Genomic DNA, 11000 nt, shown 5'->3' on the forward strand with positions numbered 1-11000 from the left:
CAAAATTATTTCTTGGTTAAAGACAGGTCCAGTTACAGCATCCTGTTTTATCCTATATACTTAATAAGAGGAACAATGAATATCTCTTCCCTCCCACTCCAATAAAGCAAGTAGTTAAATAAAACACTCTAGATTTTAAAGAAATTGTTTCTTCTTTTTAAAAAAATTCTCCCATGAGCATTAAAAATGAGTATCTTTTTTCCATCATAGAAGTCATATAGAATATCTCATTTACAGTAAATTGTTAGCTTATAGCAGTTACCATAAATGAATAACCCAATTAGCAAACTAAATAAACATTTTACAAAGATATAGGTAGAAATGCCCAAGGGAGATCTTAACTTTGAAATCTCAAATCTTAACTTTGAAATATTTGAAATTTCAACTAGTAAAATAATCAGATTCATGTGACCTCTGATCATTGACCTTGGAAAACAAATACATATCCACATCTTCCCTTAGCAATGTGAGAAATGTATTAGAGTTTTTGGCTATTCAATTTTCTTCTGTACAAATCTAAGTTATTAAGACTCTAAAACAATTATATTCCTGTGAACTTCCAGAATGGATATTCAAAGAGAGCCTCTTTTCAGCATCTCACATCAGAGTTTACTTTGACTTTCAATCTGATAGTAACAATAGTAGATTTAATGGATTCAGTTCAAGTTCACAAGAAAAATAAATTTGCATTTGTAGTCAGATGGAGGAGAAAGGAGAGAGACAAATAGGAGCGAAGAGAAAGATTAAGATGATCTATTGTAGAAAGTGGTTAATGGAACTATATGTATACATACATACATCTAGATATATTTTAAAAAACAGAACATTAGAGAAATACATTTTATGGGATTCGATTTTTTAAATACATGAAAAATTTCTATTTTATAATGGAAACACTGTTACTCACTTTAAAGACTCCTTTAACCCAATCTCTAAAACATAATCAACTTCTGGAAAAGGAAACATATATATTTAGGTATCCCTTAAGAATAAAATTTTAAAAGATTAAAACTAAAAAAAAAGATACTAAAATGTTACACTACAGGAAGTCCCCATACTACCCATTCTTCATCTCTCTCTCTCTCTCTCTCTCTCTCTCTCTCTCTCTCTCTCTCTCTCTCTCTCTCTCTCTCTCTCTCTCTCTCTCTCTCTCTTCCATGTATGCATCCACACATTCACCCATCTGTCCACCTATCCACACACACCACCCTAATGAAGCTCTCATAAAATTCTACAATAACAGAAAAATATAAGAATCACATTCTAAAAGGTTCAATGCATTCAGCAGTAGCGCTGCCAATTCATCTGTAAGTTGAATTTCAAAAAATAACCCCCTAGAGCTCATGAAAATACACATTTTCCATTTGTTTTTTTAATTAAAATAATAATAAAAAACTTTTAAAGGCATTCACAATCAATAAAATGACTAATTTCAGAATAGTTTAAACATATAATTTAAAATGCTCATGATGGCAATATATAGGCAAGAGTAATCTTCAAAATTCAGTTTTCTTCAAAACAGTGTAAAATATCCACAATTCCAAGTATGAGGGAACATATAAAGTTTCCTTTGAGAATTCCACAGGACAATAAAGCCAGCTAAGTTGCTCTTCATAGAGAGTCAAGGCTTTAGTAAAATTAATACAGTTCCACTGTTTAAAGTATTTTCCATTGTGTTTCAATACTACTGGATTTCAATACTGGAAAAGTTGTCAGATGATTAATCATATAATCAAACACTGTCCCTTCTTTGGCATACCTCTTCAGTACTGGAATATGGTCTTCTATTAGAACCTGATAGCACTATCCTTTAAGATTGTATAAGGCATCTCCACATGTTTTACACCTGTATTTCTTACACCCATCAATCACCATTTGGTCAATCTCTACCATAGTGACCATATTTGGTTTCAATTTGACTATTTCATATAATATATCCCCATCTCTACCACCAAGAATCAGCAATTCTTTGTCAGTGAAATGTTCTTTCCCACTGCCAATTATGGCTTGTGTATATGCCAAGTCACTCTCTGCCAAACTGACATCTCCTCTGAGGATAAGGACATTACCAAACTGCTTCAAATGCAGAATTTTAATGTTTATCATATACAACTTCATCTCCACTAGGCATTCGTCAGCTGTGGGCCAATACTTATCGATCTTGCCTCCTAGTAAAAGAGCAAGGTAATTGTTCTAATCTTCAAATATTGCCCTGACACAGTTATTTCATTCTTTCTTCTAATTTGTTTAATAGGTTTTATGAATCTTTCTATGAATCTTTACCTTTACCAGCTTTATCTCATTGTCATCTTCTGAATTTATGCATTATTCTAACTTGTCTCTAAAATAATTTTCTATGGTCAGGTAGGTTTTATCTTATATTTGCTCATTTTTCTAAGCTTTTTTTTTTAACTTTAATGGTGTACTTTATCCCCAAGGTAAAGGGATCCCTGTCTTGAGCTTCAATATTTTCTTGTTGCTTTATTTAGGCCTAATTTTGGTTATCTGTAAATTTCAATTCATCCAAGATAGTATGATGGTTTATGGTATGAAAGGTCTGGAATCCCCATCCTACTGTTAATTATGCCTAACACCAGACTTATTTTTGGTTTCATGTTTAGGCATATTGTCAAGATTGAGAGCCCCACTGCTGTTTTGTGCTGAACTCTTACTACTGGCCTTACTACAAATTTGAACTAGCCAGGTACATTGGGAAATTGTCCTGGGACTAAGAACTTTGAGTTGTGATTGTTGGAATGCTCCGCTGTTCACATATATGGCATCTCAGGGTCTTGCTTCAAGTCTGGGCCAAGGATCAGAACTTGGAGAACATTATTAATCTGTACTATTGATGTGGCCTTTTAGAAGACTGCATTCCCCTTTTACCCTAGTGAAAGAGATCTTCTCTTCCTATCTTCCTTACTTTCTTTTGTAGGAAAATTGCCTCACATTGTTCTTTTCATGATACTGTCACTTTGTTGATCATTTTTTCCAATGTATTTTATTTTGCTAAATCTTTTTTTTCTAAAACGTTTTGCTAACAATTTTAAAATTATGAGTATAAAATTCTCTTCCTTTATTCAACATCTTTCTCCTACTTGAGGTGAGAATTTTTATTTCAATTATACATGTGAAGTCAAGCAAAACATTTTCAAGTTAGCTATTTTGCCAAAGAAAATATAAACATGCCCAATCTAGCAAATAAAGTATAAAGAAAATAAGCTTCCTTCTATAGTCAGATCTCATCACTTTTCCCTCTGGAGATCAAGAGAAATTTTCATCATGGGCTCTTTGGAATTGTCTTAGATCATTGCCTTGATCAGAGTAGCTAAATCTTTCAGAGTTGATCATCTTTAAATTAATACTATCAGTGTGCACTGTTCTGATCCTTTTGTGTAAGTTCATAGAAATCTTCCAAAGCTTTTCTTGAACCATAATGATCATCTTGTTGTTGTTGGTGTTGTTATTTTTCTGGTTTTCATTTCTTATATAACAATAGTATTTTTTAAAATTTGGCTGAAATAGTTGATTTTTACCTTTATTCAGTATGTGCCTCCCTTGCTGTGTTTCTTGTAGACAGCATACATTAGAATTCTAGCTTTTAATCCATTTCCCCATGTTCTAACATTTTATGGGTGATTTCATTCCATTCACATTCAGAGTTACGATTATTAACTGCATGTTTCCCACCATCTTATTATTTCCATTTTGTCTTTTACTCTCCTTTCAACTTTTCTTGTTCACAAATATTTGGTTTCGTTTACCCATTTTCCCAAGTTCCCCTCCCTTTAGTCTGTGTGACCTTTTTAATTTTTCCTTCCTCTTCTCACTTCTATACAATAATCCCTCACCTATTGTGGGATTTATGTTCCAGAGACCCCTGTGATTGGTGAAAATCCATGAATTAGCAGTGTTATGTTTATTTTATTATATATATATATATATATGTATATATATATATATTAAGGCTTTATAAATTATTTACACTCTTTTATAAAACTTTTCCACACTCTTATTAACCTATGGTCACTAATCCAATCAGTGCCAGGGTACAAAACACAGTGCTGTTTGGTCACCTTTCCAATAATGATACAGAATTAGACTTTTTTTTTTTTTTTACAAACCATGATACAGTGAATCCATGATAAGTAGACCATAATATAGCAAGGGATAACTGTATTGTGAAAGATAAATTTCTATGCCTGTATGAGGATGTTATTCACACTTTCTGACAGTTCTGGCAAGAATAAAGATCAAGCATAGTTTGCCATTTTCCCATCTTCTCTTCCATTGGATTGATTCATTTACACCTTTTCAGATCAGACAATTTACCTTCAACTTTCTCTTCTTTTCTTTTTTCCCAGTGTATTCCCCTTTCATATCCCTTGATTAAAAAAAATAATAAAATCTTATATATTCATCTTAATCTCTGCTTTCTGTCTATATGCTCCTAATCATGATAAAGTTCTTCAGTATCTCCATTACTTAAGTATCCTGAGTATATATTTCATGTACTTTAAATATCATTTATATCATAAGTATCTTAGTTATCACCTACTTATTAGAAATGTAGTCACTGTAACACCATTATTTCACTTGATTGCTTTAAACATAGTAAATATTTTAGGTACCTCTTAGACTATAAATATTTTAAGTATTTTTCAATACATTTCCCCTTCCCAGGCTATCAATTATTTCTATGATTTTCTTATATAATTTTTCATCCAGAATTTTTAATTATTCATTTTTCTATCCTTTCTAGAAATCTTTCATTTTGAAGTTGACATCTTTTCACATTTGGCTTTGAGTTTCTCAGTTTTTAATTTTTATTACTCTCTTCTTCTGAGTTTGAATTTTGGTCATCTCTCTTGCTGAGATATTTTTCTAGTGTCAGGCTTTTCCTGTGTCTTTTCTTAATTTTAAAGTTATTTTTCCCTTGATTTTGTCTGTATGTTGAAACTTAGCTCTATTCTTTGGGTTGCAATCCATGTTCTCTCCTTTCTTCCCTCTCCCCAAGATAGCAAGTAATATGATATAGTTTATACATATGCTAATACAAGATACATATCCCAATGTTTGTCACATGATAGAAGACATATTATATCTTTTCTACAAGATAAAAATAAACTTATGTAGGAAATAAAGTGAAAAATAATATGCTTCAATCAATAATCAGACTATTCCAATTCCTTTATGGTAATAGATAGCCTTTTCCATCATGAATTCCTTTGGAATTGTCTTGGATTCTTGCCTTGCTATTGATATCTAGGTTATTCACAGTTTTATCAGTCCATAGCTTTACCAATATTATATTATTTTTTTACACATTTTTCCACATATCCAACTTTTATCCTCTTCCTTTTTTTGTCAAATTATCCAGTGTGAGTTGGTATCAAAGAGTTATTTTATTTCATTTTTCTAATTAATAGTGATTTTGATTTTTTATATGATTAAGTGTTTTAATTTTTTCATCTAAGAACTGCCTATTCATATCCTTTGACCATTAATCAATTGGGGACTACTTTACATATTTTTTTTCTAATTTGACTCAGTTTTCTAGGGTTTTGAGTAATTAGACTTTTATTGAGATACTTGTTCTAAAATATTTCATAATTTTTTAAAATTTCTCATCTAAATATGGTTGCATTGATTTTGATTGTTAACTAATTTAGTGAAAATTATTTATTTTGCATTTCATAATGGCCTCTAGGTCTTATTTGGAACTGAAATATCCTGTTATTAATAGGTCTGACAGACAAGCTATTCCATGCTCCCCTAATTTGTTTAGAGTATCATTCTTTATTTTTAAATCTATTTTTATTTACTTTGGTAAATAGTGTGATAGTGAATTTTTCCAAAAGGTTGAATCTTTGCATTTGTCAAATATTAGGTTTCTGTGATCATTTATGAGTGCTTGTTCAGTTATCTATTATATTGATCCACTACTTTATTACTTTGCCAGTAACTGATTATTTTAATTATTTCCCCTTTTAAATATCTTTTGAGATCTGGTACAACCAGGCCACCTTACTTCATGTTTTAGGAAGATTTCTAGCTTATCTTCATTGCAGACAATGCTTTGTTGGTAGTTGTAGAGAGATGCTCTTCATCAAATTAAGGAGTATTTCAGTATTCTAATATTCTCTAGTGTTTTTAAGAGGAAATGGTGTTATATTTTGTAAAAACTCTTTTGAATATAGCAAGATAATCATATGCTTTCTATTGATTTAATTTAATTTTTTATTTAGAATATTTTCCATGATTACATGATTAATGATTCCTCCCCCTTCATTTCTCATTTTTCTTCTGTGTTTCTGTTGCCAAGATTCTTTCTCTGCATATGGATAGTGTATTTTCTCATAAGTTCCTCTGTATTATCCTGGGTCATTGCATTGCTGCTAGTAGATTTGTGTGCATGTGTTCTTGATACTGGAATTAATTTGAGAATGGAAGTTTCTATTAAATTATTGAGTAAAATTATATGTGAGTACTATTAAAAATTCAAAATAATTTTTCAACAAATTGTCATGTTGCAATGTAGTATATAGGTTTTAGTACATAAAAGTCATTTTCTTATTATCCAGTTATTTTCAATTTTGTCTGAACTCATTTTAATTATTTGTGGCAAAGATATTCGATTGGTTTCCCATTTCTTTCCCCAGCTGAGGAAAATGAGGTAAACAGGGTTAAATAACTTACACAGTGTTACACAGCTAATATGTCTCTGAAGGAAAATACCAATTCTGACTCAAAGCTTGGCATTCTTTACACCCATGACATAGCCACCCCTAAAAGCAAAATGTTTTCCTTATTATTATTATTTTTATAATAATTTACCTCTTAATTGTCAGAATTAATGGTTAAATTCATTTGCCCAAGACTTATACCCATTTCTCTTCACTCTTTGCTTACAGGCCATAAAACACCAACTAAGAGAACTCTCATTTACTGAATATGTGAAAAATGCATTCATATAAAAAATAATATCTAACATTGGAAGTATGATATTATCTGGGTCACTGACTACCAATGTTGCTTGTATCATTTAGAATAATAATTTTGTTGCTTCTAAAATGCTAGAGAACATTGCAATTTTTTTCAATGAGATATTATCTGAACAGATATTTGGAAGTATTTCTTCAGTAATAAAAATTTAGGTATTTTTTCTTATTTTCTTTTTTTTATACATTAGAATTTCTTTGAGAACCTTAAATAATATTTTTTTAAATTTCATGATCCTTTAATCACTCAAAATTAAAGTCAACACTTTTCCACAAAGTACTCTAAATATGTTTTTTTTAATAAAGTGTTTTTTTTTTGTTTGGTCCACAGATATAAGCCTTAGTTACATTGACTGTAAAATAAGATAAATGGAATCCATCATTTCTAATATTTCTTTCAGATCAATGTCCATGTTTCTAATTAGTGGCATATTATATTGATATGTTTTTGGAATATCCGCACAACATTCATGACATTGGGACAGTAAGTTGACATAGAAGAGAGTATGCTGGACTCAAAATCAGACAGACTTGAGTTCAAATCTGGCATCATACAATTGCTAGTTGTGTGATACTTGGCAAGAAAGAAAGAAAACATTTAACCCTATTTGCACAGGTTTTCTCATGTGTAAAATCATCTGGAGAAAGAAATATTAAGTCACTCCAGTTTCTTTGGAAAGAATACTCCTAATACTGATTACAACAAGTAAGATATGACAAAAAAAATTATAAGGCAAGAAAATGAGCTGATATTTTACTAGTTATTGGGGGAGAAGTAAAAATAAATGACAGGATTTTTACATCAAAAAGTCTACTAATTTAAGCCAAATATCTCAAAGGGGGTTTAAATATCAAGGCATTCTTGAGTGGGCATTGAGGTGAATATAGAAGGTCATACTTAAGCAGGCATAACCTAATTTCTTTATCTAGCAATTGGAATCCTGGGATCAGGACTGTGATTTCTGTCATAACAAAGGAATTAGCAAGGGATTTTAAATTTTTAAGCCTACCTCCACATTCAGTCTTCACCAATTATACACACCTTAAGCTCTCTAAGGGAAGGCTGAATAATGAGCTTCAAAAATTAAATTTAATGAGACAAAATGCTGAATGTCTTTGTCTTTGTTCACCAAGAAGGATTAGTGACCAATTAATTTATTAGTTATTGCTACTCTAATCAATAAATTGATTTTCTTCCCTGGCCCCCAGTGTCTTGGAATTTTTATCATCACAGCAAGTCTTTTTTAAAAAATGTCTTTTATCCCCATCTTTATTTAGATCCTAATACATCATTACTATGATTACTTAGTGATTTATTTCTTAATTACTGAGAGTATTATAAATTATTTGTAATAATTTTCTTTATAATATTGTTCAAATTCTACTCTTTATTGAAAGAGAGGATATTATATATTGCATTTTACATGAATAAAAGATATCAAGGAGAATTCATCTATTTAGATTTTTTAAAAGAGAATATTCATGAATGTATTTCATATGAGAGAATATGTGTTATTTTTATCAGAATTAGGTGGAAAATTAAATTTTCTCCATAAATATATTTATCTAATTGTTTTTCATAACTTAAAAAATAACAGTAAATTTTATGTTACATTTTTGCTTCCTTATTCTTCTAGAAAATATATGAGTATTTAATTTTTTAATTGTCTTAATTTTGTTTGTTTTAAAAATACCATTTGATCAAAGAAAAGTGTTTAAACATGCACATTTGTATTAAGTTTCCATCTTTAATATAATTTTGATAATATTCATTAAACTATACTTAATTATTTTTGAAAATTGATAAAAAACAGTGACATAATTTGATTATAAATTATATATCCATACTGTTTTTTCTACTTCTATATGAAATTCAAATTGATTTAAGAATTTTTGTCAATTTAAGAAAATGAGATAATTTTGAATTTTGGAAAGAAAAGTTGATTTTGCAGTGAATGTGATAATTTTGGAAGGGTTTTATTGCATGTCAACCACAATAGATGACTTTTTTCAGTTCAGTACATGTAATCTTGAGCTACCAGAAGCCCAGCAAGACAAACAACAGTGGTCAGGGTTAGGAGCCAGAGATCTGGGGCTGGGGCCTGAGCAAGAGGATGAGCAATCAGGATCAAGAAGATCAGGAGCCAGAACAAGAGCAAGAGCAGAGGCAGGAGCAGGCAGGAGCAAGAAACAAGGAACACAAACATGGGCTCAAGTAGATCGGCAAGAATCCCCAAACTGAAAACAGCCAAGCCCATCGGGAGAGTAACCTGGCAAAATGTAGGGAAAGAAAAAAAATAGAGATTTTGGAGCTCTCGTGGGTGGGTAGGTGGGGGTTGAAAAGCCTTGGCAGGAGAAACATGGCTTAAAAAACACTTTATCTAGACTATCTAAAAAAAACTGAGGGTTTTTCTCATCCTTTCTGGTTGCCATGAATATAAAAATTAAATTAAAAATTAAAACTCAAAAAAATTAAAATTAGACCTCAATAATAAAATATTATATTTAAGGGATTTATTAAATGATAATTAGAAATCAAGAAATAAAATAGATACAAAAAATCCTAATTACCCATGGCTAATTAGCCTATTTAAAATCCCCATGCTTAGCTTACCATGCTGGCTTCAAGCCCAAGCAAGAGCCCCAAGAAAACCTCCCACTCACTAATATCCTCTGTCTACAGGAAGTAGATAATGACAGGAAGTCAGTGGGCTCCCAGGAAATGTGGTTACTTTTTTAGAGTAACTGATTTTCAATTATACAGCATCAAGGGAATAAGCTCATTGGCAGACTGAGTCTTGTTGCCAGTCTTCAATAAGATACAATGGGGAGGTTTGTGACCACCCCAAAGTAGTTCATAGTCAGATTGGGGTCCCACATACCTCCTCTTGTGGAGAAAACTTCCCCATTGCCTTTGAGGGCCAGCATGGCCATCAAGGGGAAATTCTTCTTCAAGGTGAGATCTCCATTGTGTCTCCCTCAAGTGATTCAGTGACTCTGACAGGAGGTAGTGAGGGAAGCCATTTTCATCAACCATTTCCTCACTGCCTTCAACACTTATTTCTCCATCTAATTAATGAGAGTTCCCCCAAAATTACAAAGACTATGTCAGATTAGGAATAAAATAAAATAAAAACATGAAGGCTCAAAGGAAAATGTGAAAGGAAATCAATTGCAATATGAACTCCTCTAAGAGCTCCAAAAAGGATAAAAAAAATAATAGGAGATAGAAGAAAATTAGAAAAGTAAATGATTGAAAAATTCATTAGGTTAGAATAAACTTAATAAATCATTTCTCTAGAAAAGGAAATACAAAATAACTCCCCAAGAAAGGGGGCTCAATATTTCAAAGAATAAAATGACTCCCTAAAATTAGAATTAGAAAAAAATTGAAGTTAAATTCATAAACCAGTAGGAACAATAAAAGAAATTCAAAATAATGAAAACATAGAGGAAAATCTGTAATATCTCACTGAAGAAAAACTGTTTTGGAAGACAGATGCAGGAAAGATTAATTAAGAATCACTGAATTGTCTGACAAGCATGAAAAAAAATAATTTAGATGCTATTTTGAAAGAAATTATCAGAGGAAACTGCTTTGATATTCTTGAACAAGAGAGAGAAATAAAAATATAAAGAATTCACTGATAACCTGAAATAAACTCCAAATTTAAAAATCCTAGCATTATTATAGTTAAATTCTAAAAGCCAAAGATAAAATGTTATAAACAATTTGGGGGAATCCAAATGTTATGGAACCACAGTCAGGATTAGAGGCAACCTAGGAGCTTCCGCATTAAAGGATTGGAAAACATGTGATATGGTATTCTGCAAGTCAAAGGATCTTGGCCCAAAATCAAAAATCACCTGAAAAGCAAAACCAATCATAATACTCCAGGGAAAAAAGTGCATATTTAATGAAATAAAATTTCAGGAATTTCTGATTAAATGTCCGGAGCTAAAAAGACAATTCAAGAATGAAAGTAGACACAGAAGAGA

At 31.0% G+C, this 11000-nt stretch overlaps 1 pseudogene; it reads right to left on the bottom strand.

Moving 5' to 3' along the window:
• Positions 1-1496: 1496 nt before the first annotated feature.
• Positions 1497-9259, bottom strand: LOC100618279 (spermine synthase-like; annotated as a pseudogene).
• Positions 9260-11000: the final 1741 nt, after the last annotated feature.

The sequence above is a fragment of the Monodelphis domestica genome, chromosome 3 (genome assembly GCF_027887165.1).
Source record: "Monodelphis domestica isolate mMonDom1 chromosome 3, mMonDom1.pri, whole genome shotgun sequence".
In the NCBI taxonomy this organism is placed as follows: Eukaryota; Metazoa; Chordata; class Mammalia; order Didelphimorphia; family Didelphidae; genus Monodelphis; species Monodelphis domestica.